We start from the raw sequence: 14,604 nt of genomic DNA on the forward strand, positions 1-14,604 counted from the left end.
CTTTGGAAGTTTGTCAGTGGGGTTAACCTCTTTAATCTTCAGAATGGGAATCTATGATAATGCCATATAGCTCAAGAGAGGGAAAAAGAGAAAAACTCTAGGGGAGCAACATAGGGCAATGCATCATGTAGAAACAATAGCACATCCAGTTACTGGAAAAACTCAGTCCTACTAAGAATCAGTATTTGCTGTATGACAGTTATTTGTATTACAAAACAAGAAGAAAACTCTCAAAAGTCTCCGTTTGTTATGACTACTCAAACATTTAGAGCACTTTTTGCAGGATTGGGTTCACAGAATGTGTTACCAGTTTGATAGCTTGTCATCTCTCCTTTTGAGACCCGTGCTGTCATCACTATCAAGTATGTTTAAAGGAGATTGACTTGTCATTGGCCCCAGCATAATGCAATTTTTACTCTTTTTCAGACAGAGAATTTCTCTTCTGCATCACCTCTGGTCCAAAAAGCACTAGCACTGAGAACAGGAGATAAATTATCAGCTTTTCTGTATTATCAGATGTTTCTTTAATTGATGGGAATCTTTCTACATTCACTTAAAATAATTGCTTTTGAGGGTTTTTTTCCCCAGTTGACAGCATCTTAATGAGGGATTGTGACTTTATAATCGATGTTAATTATTGTGTTGCTAGCAGTGCTAAAAATAACAATTTTAACTTTGATATTGGGTGATTTGTGAAGCTGCTTGTACATAATTGATCCTTTGTCCCATAGAAGTTTTAACATTAATGCTTCTTAAATCAATTAAAAAAACAAAAATATAATTGGGCCTACTTTTCAATAGCCAAGGCACAGGCAAGACAGTCTGTTAGAGTATTCAGAAACCCAGCAAGGGCAGCACTGGTTACTAAGAGGCTGTATATTTTAATTATTAAGCCATAAAATGAAGTCAGCATTTCTAGGTGTCTTTCCCATTCTGTGACTGTCTCAGTATGAGTATGGTCACGTACAGCAGCCATTGTGTCCCTCAGTTTGCCAGCAAGTGGGACTTAAATTAATCAGCAGACTCTGTCAAATGCTGTAATGGTAATAAAGTTCAGTTCTGATAAGGCTATTTTATGAAGGGAATGTAGAAACCTGCATCAGCCTGTTGTTTTAAGAATGAATTTGTTCAGTTTACTGGTGACAAGATGGCTTTTTTTTTTTTCCTTCACTCTTGACTATAAATTCAAAAGTCAAACCAATTTCCTCTGGATTTTTTCTTATTGCCAACACTGCTATGAACTCTCTGGCTGGCCTTCATGCAGCCTTCTCTTCTTTTCTTGATTCTGAGAATTCTACTTCTCGTACTTGCAGCAAAGGAGCACCCTCCTTTATTCCCAGAAGTTGTCAGGCTCACGGCACCAAGGATTTAAATGAAGTTAGTGCAGGCCTATTCCCTTGCAAGTGTATTAAATAAGATGAGAAAGAACAAACTCTTTTTAGATCATAGTTGTTAAGATTTGGATTGTGTCTTGTATGTTTGCAAAGTACTTTGAGTTCCTTCAGAGGAAGGTGCTATAAGTTAATATTGCTGGTCTGCGTGTAAGTGATAGCGGGTCATTCTGTTCCTTGGCAGTAATGGTGCAGTGAAAATGGATTATCATTAATGCCAGCAAATACAGTTGTAACGATGTTAAACCCCCGTATCTTTGTGAAACTAAATGAGATTTCTCCTAACACAGCTACTTATCTGTATTCACTCTGCATGGCACAGACTACCTCGCTATTCTTAAAGCAACTACCAATCACCACGAGGAGTCAAGCAGACGCTACATTTTACATAATTACTAGCAATTTTCCAATTGAATTATCCCATGATTTAATTCCTTAGCTTGCATCTGGAGAGCATCACCAATGTGCAGCTGTTTTGGCTTTGAAAATTAATTGCTGCTAAATGCATTAAGTGTGGCCTTGCTGCAGTGATTTCAGAAAAGAGTTAAATCCCAGCTCACTTCTGGATGAAATGTTTGTTTCTTACTTCCTATTCTCTCGGCTCACATCATGATACAGACCATAGTTTTAGTAGCATTCATCTTGAATAGTTGTGAATCTTAAAGTAAATTACTGAATTGAAACCATATTACCGTGAAATAAAAACAAAAACAGAGTCACACCAGAGTCAGTAAGGTAGATGAATCATAGGATGGCTTGGGTTGGAAGGGACCTTTAAAGACCATCTGGTTCCAACTCCCCTACCATGGACAAGGACATCTCCCAGTAGATCAGGCTGCCCAGTGCCCCATCCAACCTGGCCTTTAACATCTCCAGGGATGGGGCATCCACAGCCTCTCAGGGGAACTTGGTTGAGTGGCTTCTGACTCTCTGAGTAAGGAATTTCTTACAAATATCTAATTTAAATCTAACCTTTTTTTTTTCTTTTTAGTTTAAAACTATTGCCCTATGTCCTGTCACTATGCATCACCCCCCAATTTAACAGTGACCTCAGCTTATACTGCTATTACTACTGCATAGCTACAGTTTGCAAAAGGCAACTCATAGATAGGTATGACTTCTCACATCAAGGGGTTCTTTAGACAGACCAAGTACTTCAAATATACGAATAGCATTTTATGTATGGCTTGTCCCGGAGGGAAGGACTGTCAAGTATTTGTGCTGTGCATAGTTGTTTTCTTTCTAGAATTAGAAAAAGAAATAGAAGGAATATTGAGAGCTTTGTGAAGCTGAGGTTATTGTCAGGGCTTTCCAGTCTGTTAGATTTCAGTGAGAACAGATTTTTTTAAATTGGAAGTCTCCAGTTCTTTCTGCTAAGTATGAAGATTGTAGCGATGGAGTCTTAAGAATCCCATAATGTGCTGGTATGTTTTCATACCTCCTGTTGGCTAATGGGTGGTTGGAGCTTGATCCTTGAGGTCCCTTCCAACCCAAGCCACTCTATGATTCTAATAGGAACACTCCTGAACTGTGCTGAGTTAAATAAGTGATGTTATTACAAAACACGTATTTTCTAAACCAACGTTGTTACACTAACTCAGATAGCAAACAACTCCTGGATTTTTATCAAGAGAATGCTTCTGTTAAATGAATACAGTTGAAAAGGTATCAGTCCCGTTTATGGAGATGTCCTTTATCCAATACCCCGGAGCCCATTTTTGGCTGAATACGGAAAAAGTAGCTGATGTAAAAAATCTGAGATCCTCTGAGTCCTATTCATATTCAAGGTGGGATGTGCACAGTTAATTTTTTCTGAAGGCTTTGTTGTTTACATCCAGATATTTGGATGGGATTGGGCTGTGCTATGTACAAAGATAAATTAGCTTCTGGGTAGCTTCCTAAACCATCTTAAAGTAATGTAGCCCTATTGAAATTCAGTGTTTTGTCTATTTTATCAAGAGACTGATCCTTCATTAGTGTAGCTGTTTATGAAGAAAATTAATTAAAGGAAATTATTTACTTAATATCTACAGGATATTTGATCTTCCACTGTGGCATAAAGCTTCTAACTATATGAATGATGGTGCATTTATATGAACCTGGAAGTTCTGATTATGTTACTGTTTGTTTTCAATACATTTGAAAGACAATTTTGTGGAAGGTGTGTGTTTCAGAGCAGGTACACTGCTTATAACAATTTTGGATCCAACTCATTTTCTCAAAGGTAGTATGTGTTTGCCTCATAATAAATACTCTATACGTGTGCTTCATTTATTAGACTGTAGCTAATAAGGAATTTCTGTTATGCTGACTTGAGCCTATGAAGAAAAGAGGAATCCAGTATTTTATCTTTTGTAGCCTCTCAATATAACAGGAGTGGCAAGTCCCCCCACTATAAGCATCTGTGCTATTCAGGTATGTTACATTGGTAGAGACATGTATGTGATTTTGTTTATGTTGCTTAATGATTTTGTCTGGCTCATGAGATCTTCAGTAAGAATCGTATTGTAAAGGCCTAATGTAACCAGGGCTCTAGGCACCAAACAACTGAATTAGCTGCTGCTTGTGAAAGTTTTCTTTGTTCTTACCCAGAAAACAGCTTTCCGTATGACTGGATTGCTTAAGAATTTCACACTGTTATCACGGTGTTTTTCACAGTTATTTTTATTCCTTGAAGGACGCCTTAATTTTGGAACATGGACAGGAAGTAGCAAATGCCCTCAGTGAATAACTTTTTCATCTTAAAAAGCAAACAAATTATAACCCTTCTGTTCTATGGCTGGAGGTGCTTTATTCTCTTCTGATACAAAGAAAGTGCTGTAGTTTCCTTTTTTTTTTTTTTTTTTTGAAAGCCTGTGTGGGCAATTGCAGATCCTTCACAAACGGAGAAGAGACTCCTGAAGGAGCACTGAGAAAGGTACAATCTTGTATTGGTCAGTCCAATAATCCTATGCAAGTCATTGCATATAGATAGTGTAGAGAACATAGAAGTTGTGGTATAAACGTAGCCACGTAGGATCAAGAGAGATTGCCAATTTAGTAGTGCAGTAAGCCAAGGAAGAATTCAGTGCCTCCAGGACTGTGACTCTGGAGGTGAAAACTGTAGCATAAGATTAAATAATGAAAAATAAAAATCAGGTACATGGAGCATAATAAGAATTCCAAACAGGGGTTTGGTCAGCTGGAGATGGAAGTAGGAAGAGAGAATTGAGAGTTTCTGCAGATTGTCATAAACAGGTTGTGGGAACTGGGCTTAACTTGGGGAAGAGAAGGCTCTGGGGAGACCTGTTGTGGCATTCCAATACTTGAGCATATAAACAGGAGGGAGAATGGCTGTTTACAAGGGTGTATAGTGATAGGACAAGGGGGAATGGTTTTAAACTGAGACAGGGGAGGTTTAGGTTAGATATTAGGAGGAAGTTTTTCACACAGAGGGTGGATAGTTATAGGACAAGGGTTTTAACTGAGACAGGGGAGGTTTAGGTTGGATATTAGGAGGAAGTTTTTCACACAGAGGGTGGTGACGCACTGGAACAGGTTGCCCAAGGAGGCTGTGGATGCCCCATCCCTGGAGGCATTCAAGGCCAGGCTGGATGTGGCTCTGGGCAGCCTGGTCTGGTGGTTGGAGACCCTGCACATAGCAGGGGGGTTGGAACTCGATGATCATTGTGGTCCTTTTCAACCCAGGCCATTCTATGATAAGCCACTCAGCTGAGGGTCTGGTGAAGGCTTTCCAAAAGAGTTGAGAACATGCTGTTGCCACTGTATAAGACAGTAACAGTGCCTAATGTTGCATGCTGCATAGCAGTCTGGGCAACTTCATTAGAGGAAGGTGATCTAAAATTGGCTTTGGGGTAGAGAAGGGTTCCTAGGATGGTTTTTGAAGAGCAGACATCACGCTAAGCCCGGTGATATTACAAAACGGCCCTTTTTAGTCTACTGGCACGTGTAGTAAATACTGATGTTTATAAATACACCGAGGGGAATAAAAGCAGGTGCTGAATTACAGAAAAGAGCCAACTGAGGGAACAGGAAGCATTAACCAGAGAACAAAAGCAGGCTGTGAATTCATACAGCATGGAAAAGGGGGAAAAAGTTGAAATATCAGAGCAGTGGGTTAGCTTTAGAGTGGTGGGCTCCAGTAGTCCAGCAAACTTTAATGTAGCACTTAATTCTGTCCATCAAAAGATGAAATAGCTGCCTTTTCTGGTATTATTCTTAGGTGTACAAAGTTGTTTTAAATACCTACTGTGGCAGTATCTGAATTGTCTGCAAAGCAATTCCTAGAGCTCAGGATTGACCTTTGCAGCCTCTGGAGAAGCGCTGTCAGTTTTGAAGGTAGTGCTGCTTGATATAAGTGTATCAGGCTCTGACTTGCCGTTTCTGTCATGATGCAGGGGTTTCCCTGCTTCAGAAAATAACAGGGGGGTTGTTTTTATGTAGATTTGAATGTCCTGATATACAGACAGTTTGCTGGATTTCTTATTACGGCACAGAATGAAAGGGCTTCTGTACCACTTCACAGGAGACCAGGGTGGCAGGAAGCCATCTGCGTTGTTTGCTTAGCTGTGCTACGGAGAGGTAAAAATGGGAATGTGGCAGCTGAATGGTTCCCTCATGTCCTCCACCAATCATGCACTGTGTGCAGCATTGTTTACGTTTGGTAAATGTGCAATTAAGGATTTTGTATTCTAATTACCTGGCCAATTACATGCAATGCAAAATTCTGTGGTAGTAGTGCTGTGATAGCCTGAACTGCAGATATGCTTGTGATTAAACTGTCCCTTGATGATAAAGTGGATAATTAACGAGAAGGCATTTTGCTGAATAGTGAGCAAAGTCAAAGAAAGAATAGAATTGAGTTTTCACTGCTGTAATATGGTTTTAATAGTGCTCTTCTTGGGGAAAAGAGTTGTCTCCAACCTCTCCTGAAATGAAAAATGCATAACCGTGCACAAACTCAAATGGTGGACCGAGTTTCTTTAAACAGAACATAATTTTAACCGAGTAAAACGCTTTGCCAACACCTATTTCTATGATGGTTTCATCCCAATAAAAACCCAAGGCAGCCCATGCCAGCTCTCTCTTGAATTGTAGCTGAATGTCTTTGTCCTATGTGTTCTGTGCTTTCAGCCCTGAAAATTTGAGTGTTGGTGTCCAGTGATGACTAAAGCTGCGCTGTGTTGCTATTGTTCAGTTTTTCTGCTGTCCCATAGTAGGAATTAGGCACCTTAATTCTCACATTAAGTACTTCTACAGAAAACTCAAAATATTAACAGAAGGAACTATCCTGATTAAGTGCTACAATGACAAGTGGCTCTTAATCTGGTGGGCATAATTACACTATGGCATCTAGTTTGAAAGAGCTAAACCTGGAATTTTTATTCCTGATGAAAGTTGGAGACAACCTAAAGATGCGTGAATTTTCCTACTTTTCTCTTGCCCTGCTAAAACAAGTTTGTATGTCGTGCAATCTGTTTCCCTTAAAAAGATCAGTTTGGGTCTGAAAGTAAAATCTTCCAGCAAAGATCATTTGACAGCAAGAACAAGTTAGATCAAGAACTCTATATTGTAGCTAATGTAGTTCATAAACCCAACAATCATCATTTGGTAAATTAGAGCCTGAAAATGGGTTGACAAACAAATGAAGTATAATGCAGTAATTCTGTGAGGTCTGTGGGTACAAGGCTATTATGGCATAAAGATTATCACCTAAATTAAATTTGATCTGTTTTATATGTTTTTAAAAGTATGTGCTTGGGTTCTGAAAATGCTGATTGTAGTGGAGCATGATACTGTTCTCTCTAACAGAAGAGCATCGTCATTCTCTGTTTTTGAGCTACCTTTGTCCTTAGAACAAGTACTTTAAATGTTCTTGTGAGTAGCACCCTCTGCTTTGATGTATTTTTTACAGCTTTGAAGGATTTGAAACTCGTACCTGCTGTCTTTGAGGTAAGCCTGAATGCCATTCATTGCCTTAATAGAGTTAGTGGAAATAACAAAAGCTACAGAGATATTTGACTGTTACAGCAGGCATACTGGCAAGTTGAACTTTAATAAAAAAGCAAATGCAAGTAACTTTCCTTAACATCTTTGGTTCTGAATGTTAGCCATACACATCAGATAATGGGCATGAACTGGAACAAAGGAGGTTCCCTAACTACCAGGCAGCACTTCTGCGCTGTGTGGGTGCCAGGTCACTGGCGCAGGCAGTTCAGACTGCTCATAGAGCTTCCCTCCTTGGAGACCTTCCGAAGCTGCCTGGACGTGTGCCTGGCTCTGCATGTCCCTGTTGGAGTAGAGGGACCCAGGGGTACCTTTTCACCTGAGCCGTCCTGAGTTTCTGTAATATCATACAAGCCATCAAAACTAAATTGAGCTTTTTTAAAGAAATACTCCTCATGAAATTTCCACCATCAAATCTAGCTGAACGTGTTCAAATGAGATAAATTCTTGTAGAATTTGATTTCCCTTTAATTTCAGCAAATATGAAGTACATTAGCTCAGTTCCTCAGGCTTTTTCTTTTCTTTTTTTAAACACAGAGATGTATGGAAATGTGGGAGAAGAATTAGTGTTTCTTAACTTGCAGGAAGTTTCTCTTGTAATCCTACAGATTTTCATCAAAGCACAAAAAATCCATTGCTCTTTAGATTTGCATCTGTTATTGTTGTTGCAGTCAAAGAATTGTTTCAGTTGGAAGGGACCCTATCCGGGCATGGCATCTCATCCCTCAGGTGTGTCAACCACACCATGCAGCTTGCTGTCGTCTGCAGACTTGCTGAGGGTGCACTCAATCCTATGTTGATATTGTTGATGAAGACACTAAAGAGCACCAATGTTTAAAGAGCATATTTTTAGATATCTGTGGGTTGTACTGTGAAAGAAACGTCATAAAATCTCTTGTCTGCCCCTATAAATTGTTATTAGTGCAACCAGTATCTCCTACAGATGCTGATTTGTAAGACTGGGACTTAATGATGACTGCAGTGAACTAAGCCTTGAGGAGACCCTAATTTGGGAAAGACGACAACACTTCTTTTACTTTAATTCTGACAGTGAGAGCTCTCACGTCATAAAAGCAGCATTGCATCATATCTAAGCTATTGTTGCAGGCAGTACTATACTCTGTCATACTCGTTGAGGGACTGTTGCAGGAAACACCTCAATCAATCTCCACCAGGGTTGGCTGACATTGTCATAATAAAGCATTCATATCTTGCTAGTGCTGTGAATATTTTTATCTCTATAAAAAGCTATTTTTTAAATGCTCTTGGCTCCAATACTTCATTGTAGTGAGCTCCAGAAACTAATAGCACATTGTACAAAAGGTTCTTATTTTATCAGTTATCAGCCTGATAAATTTCAATGGGTAGACTTTTTATTTTCCCCCCAAAGTGTTAGTAGGGGTTTATTTAACATACAGGAAATTAAGTTGTTCTTCATTTATAAGTAAAATAAAAAATAAAATCTGACCTAATAACGATTCAATGCAACTACTGCTATTTTAAATAAAAGCTTTCAGTATCCAACTCTCCTTTATTTCCATGGTATTTAGATACTTGTGCACTGTTAGGCACTTAAAAACCTGTATAAAATCTATCCCTTTGTCTCTGGCAGATGTGTTCTATTTACTTGTGCTTTTTTCTTTATGCCTGCCAAACTATAATTAGAATGTTTTATACAAATGTTTCCATATCTGGACAAAGCATTTCACTGATTTGATAGAGTTCTTCCATAGTCTGCAAAGTGATTTGTGCTTCCGCTTGGGTTTAGGCTTAGCAAATCCACTGAAATGCATTGTTGTCACATTTCAATGTGTGTAAGTGCTTTATGGGCTTATCCTGTGGTGCTTCGGGAGCTTTCCATGGAAATAGCATGATTTAATTTGGTTCTCAGTTAAATTATTCTTAGGTCTTTGTTAAGCAACTTTAAAATACAGATGAAGAGCATTGATTTCTCTTTATCAACGTGATTGTTACTGGTCATGCTGGTCACATAGCCGCATGTCATTTTATAATTGGCAGTCTATTTCTAACTACTACACAAAACTAAGCTGTAATTGATAAACATCAGAGGCAAAGATGAGGGGCTTCCAAGTTACAGAACTGCTTGGGAAAGCAGGAACTCCTAGAAAGTCAAGCAGTTGTCTCTCTTCTAAATGAAATGCACTGATGTGAGCTGCGAGGAGATATATTACAAGGACTCATGCTAAGTAGCTTTAGGCAGACTCCCACTTGTGCAGTAATTGTGGCTTCACAACTTAAGGGTTATTCCATGGCTTTAGAAAACAGGGAGTTGGGAGGAGGACCAAGAGAGGATAATGATTTTGGTCTGCATATCTTGTTTTGAGCTTAATATCTTTTGTGTGTCTTTTCAATCATTGAGGGTTGTTCCTTAAACTGAAACCTAGGGCTCTTGTGTCGTGAGGATACAGCACGTCCTGTGCCTCGCGTTTAGGTATACTTCAACTTCTCAGAAGATCAAAACTCATAAAAAAATTGGCTTTCTGTTGCTATTACACTTATCTGGTAGTTTGGAGTGTACTCATTACACTGAGGCCACAGAGAAGAATGAATCAACTCACAAGCCTTGGAGAAGATGAGTAACTAAGTTGCTGGGGAAACTGGGAATTGTTCCTAGTAATCTTGTTTACTAGTAAATACTGTAGTCTGTAAGAGCAGCATTTTCCTCTGCCAATACAAATTCATTAGTTTGCAATTTACAGTGTAAATTGGTACCAAGCCGAATTCTACAAGAGTAAAGTTTATTTGCAAAGAGATTGTGCTGTTGATATGGTAGTTAACAGACTGGAAAGAATTTCAGTTTTTTTCTCTTCTTTAATTCTTTCTAAAATCATAAATTGCAGCATGCGAATCTGTACTTAACTAATAAGCTTCATAAATGGTATGCAGCAGATTTCCGTACTCTGAAGTGGATGCAAATTATATTTGTCAAGAGCCCCCAAAAAACAAGGAAGGAAGCCTGGAGAGTGAGAGGAGGAGGAGGTTGGTTTGAAGCACAAAATGTGTGCAATTCTATCTGCTTCTGCACTGTGGTGTGGAGTGGCAACAGCAGGGGGCTGATAAGGTGTTGTGGAGGGGAGATTTATTTGGAGGAAAAGTCCTTCAGTATAAAAGTCATAGATTTGCAGGGGTTGGGGCATCATGAATATAACAGGGGGCAAGCCTCAGTGGCATAAAGTGAGGATAATGACCACGAATGAATTATGGTAGCTCCTTTCTAGAAACTTTCTCTGGTGTATTTCAGGACATATAGAAATGCGCGTGCATTTTAGACAAACAAAACTTTGGCCAGAAGTCCTTTCTACTTAAACGTCTAAAGAAATAAATGTTTCATGATGTCACAGTTTGGAGTTGCAGTGAAAAGTCTCAGAAAACTGTTGATTCTGAAATCAGAAGTAAAAGTAGCTACCTTTGAAATCGCTGCTTTGGGGAATCAGAGAAAAATAATCATTATGAATAACTGAAGATGTTGAGGTTCTGTACTTGAAGCAGAAGCGTTGAAAAGTTACAGGCATAGATTTCAATATCTTCTATGTGCATGGTATCTCTTCAATTGTTATGGACTAAAGAAATGTATGATTAAACTGTCCCAAAACCAGAGGGAAAAACACATCTTCTGTTTATGTATCTTTCCCTGTTAAGAGGATTTTTTAGTGAAACATTTCTCAAATGGCTTAAGAAGCATCCTGGTTATAAAAAGGTTGTACATAGAGTCATAGAATATGTAGAGTTGGAAAGGACCTACAAGGAATGTCGAGTCTGAATCCTGGCTAAGTTTAGTTGGGCTGAGTTGTTTCATTGAGCATGTGTGTGGATCAGTCCTGCTTTGGATTGCCCTGGGGTGTGCTGGGCACTCCTAATTTGACTCCTGCCACAGGAGAATTGGCTGTTCCTGTATCCGCAGCCAGTTCTTTCTGTAATGCGTTGTCCTTGTAATGCGTATAATGGCAATCATCTGTTCACAAGTTGGCCAAGATCTGCTGCTTAATGAAAATTTATAATGGGCTTTGATAGTTTTAGATGGCTTGATAGTTTTCTGAGTAAAAGGACACTAAAATGCCTAATATTGTATTGTTTTTATGAAAGAAAATGTCTTTTCTTTTCTTAAAGGAGACCGTGTAGTTTACAGTACAGAGTGCCATTAAAGGAAATGATTGGACAGGTTTTTATTAATAATTCATGAAGATACAATCCAACTTTTAATTATAGTGCTGCCTAGCAAGTCACAATGCAGATGTTCACAATTCCATGCTTTAGCTCACTGGCTGTAAAATAAGAATGTATGTACTGGCATGACTGGAATATTACAAGACTAACTAACTTAGAAAAAATGAAGAACTCTTCTCATGCCCATTGCTTCTAGTAGCAGAGAGCTCATGTAATATTAACTGTATCTCTGGGTATAATTGCATCTTAATTTTCTTCATCTTTTCCAACTACTTATTTTCAGTCTCTAAGTTGTGCAACTGCGCAGTCTTTGCACACGTATAAATCTGGACAGTAATGCTTCAAAGTCATCTTATCGTGGGCTTGGCCATTTACTCTCAAGCTTTGCTGGTCAGCGTCCAAGTACACATCATGGAGTTGGTGTTACTGTATAAAATTTTTTAAAAAGGCTGAATATCAGTGGAGATTCTGGACTTTTTCCCATGCAGTGCTGCTGCAGGTGACAAAGAGAAACTGAGCCAGCAGCTGTGCTTTAAATACACTTGAATCGTAGAGCTACCAAGGTCAGAAGAGACCTCTAAGATCATTTAGTGAAACCACCATCCATTCCTGCTATGCTATGTCCCGCTGCCACATCTCCATGTTTCTGGAACACCTCCGGGGTCAGCAACTCTGCAGCTAACCTGGGCTTCCTGTGCCAGTGCATTACCACTCTTCCTAAGAAATTTTTCCTAAAATTCAACTTGAACCTCCCTTAGAGCAACTAAAGGCCATTACCGCTCATCCTATCACTGTTACCTGGGGGAAGAGGCTGACCCCACAGCTCACCACAACCTCTCTTCAGGGAGTTTTAGAGGGCAATGAGGTTTCCCCCGAGCCTCCTCTTCCCAGTCTGAACAATCCCAGTTCCCCCAGCCATCAGACTTGTGCTCCAGACCCTTCACAGCTTTGTTGCCTTTCTTTGGACGTGCTGCAGGTCTTCAGTGTCCTCCTTGTAGTGAGGGGCCCAAAGATGATCACAGCACTTGAGGTGTGGCCTCAACAGTGCCAAGTACAAAGGGATGACCGCCTCCCTGCCCTTGCTGGCAGAGCTACTTGATACTAACCAGGATGCTATTGGCCTTCCTTCCCACCTGGACACGCTGCCTGCTCATGTTCAGCTGGGTGTCAGCTAACACCCCCAGGTCCTTTTCCTTTTGTAGCTGTTTGGATGTTTGGTAGTGTATTCCCAATGAGTAGGATTTTCTTCAAAGCTTCTTTGAAGGGTGGTTGCTTTCTGTGGGTTTGTTTGTTTTCCCCCAGAATGGTGGCTTAGCAATCCCTTGCCTTTCTCTACAAAATTCCTCATTGTAGGTTAGGGTGCTCTTACTGTCTGTATGTTATAGTAGGAGTTTTATTCATTGTTAGGCAGAGTTACGCACATTATGTTCAAAGCAGCCTCTAGACAAAAGTGCATTTTGCAGACCATTTCTTTAAGCTTGGGAAATGCTTTTGAGTGACATGATTATCCTGACATTTGATTTAATGTGTGAGGTTCTTAAAAGTGTTGTTAAATAGTTAAAGATGATGGATATAATAAAACTAAATGAATACCATCACATACAGTGCTAGCAGGGTAGCTGATGTAGTAACAAACCATTGAAGTGGTTGAATTCAGATGAAAGGCTATACCTTGCATATTTTAATCAAGGTTCACGTTCTCTTCTCTAATCCTTTTGCTGATTAAGTTTACTGCTAGCAATAATACAACGCAGTAGCCTTCTGGGAAAAACTGGTAAGTGACGTTAATAAGAGATTATTTCTCATGGCCAGTAATCTACTGTTGGACTGCATACAAGGCAGGCACTTTACTTGTTTTTTGGTCTGCCACAGATGGTACTGCAAAGGAGCTAATCCAGTCATCATGTTGTGTATTGTAACTACAGGTTCCTATTTTAATCAGATTTGCTTTAGACTTCTTTGCCTTTTCTTTAATATTCTTTTCACTGGTCAGCATCCACAGCAAAGACTGAGAGTCTTCACATATTTGTAGTTCTTTATTCCTTATCTTTACACATTTCAAAAAACAAAACATTAAAGCTAAATATCAATTTTGACAATGTGCTTGTCTAGGAGTTCCTCTTGGGTCTCTAAACGATTGTTCACCTTTTCAGTAATTCATTTCTCTCAGTGGATAGATCCCAATTTTTACCGAAAATGACCTTGAAGGTATAAGTTCAAAATTAACTTATTCTATTAAAAACACTTTCCTACCAAGGTGGCTGCCCCCTGCCCTTTGTTCAAGGTGATGGACTGTGAATCCCGTCCTTGGAGTCATGTTTGTTTGTCTGTGGAAAATAAATTAATTAATAGATTATAAGGCCAGAGGAGACCATTATCTGACCTCCTGTGTACACAGTGCATATAAATTGATCTAGTAGTCCCTGTATATTGATTCCAGGAAGTTATTTACTAAAAATGCACTGTGGTAAGAGACTTCTTACTTTTGTTTTGCTTGCTGCACTGAGTAGCACTTTGAGAAGAAAACTGAGGTGTCAAAGTCTTGCTCAGTTGCTTGGAAAGAGAGAGGGTGAAAATGCTAAGCTTCTGATAATGGTGGTATATTTCTCTTATCATTTATGGAGGGATCTCAACAGACTGAAAGAATGGAAAAAGACTGTGGAGGGTAGAAGGGTAAAAATACCCTTCGTAAAGCAGCTATCCTGAAAACTAATTCACTGCTAGGCTAAAAATGTTACTTTTGCCTTAAAGATATCATTTTTAAAATGTCAAATTTGGGACCTTTTTATGTAAAAGAGTTTCACTGATAGTAATTAAACTTCTTTTAAGCTTTACTTTTTCCCATTGCCTGGCTTGAAAGCGTGATGGTTGTCCTTAGAGCTACAGTCAGGCACCAGCTTCTTGACATGCTTCTGCATGACTGTACTTCAAACCATTTCAGTGATCATGTCAGGACAGCACAGATTGGGCCCAACCTCAGCCACAAGCTCAACTGATTGTCTGATGTTATGATCTTTTCCTT

At 39.3% G+C, this 14,604-nt stretch overlaps 1 protein-coding gene across 1 annotated transcript in view; it reads left to right on the forward strand.

Annotated features, from left to right (window-relative positions):
- LOC124416957 (ALK tyrosine kinase receptor-like) overlaps nt 1-14,604 on the forward strand; it is a 251,107-nt gene that overhangs the window by 96,332 nt on the left and 140,171 nt on the right. The window lies entirely within an intron of this gene.

This window comes from Gallus gallus, chromosome 3 (assembly GCF_016699485.2).
Source record: "Gallus gallus isolate bGalGal1 chromosome 3, bGalGal1.mat.broiler.GRCg7b, whole genome shotgun sequence".
Taxonomy (NCBI): Eukaryota; Metazoa; Chordata; class Aves; order Galliformes; family Phasianidae; genus Gallus; species Gallus gallus.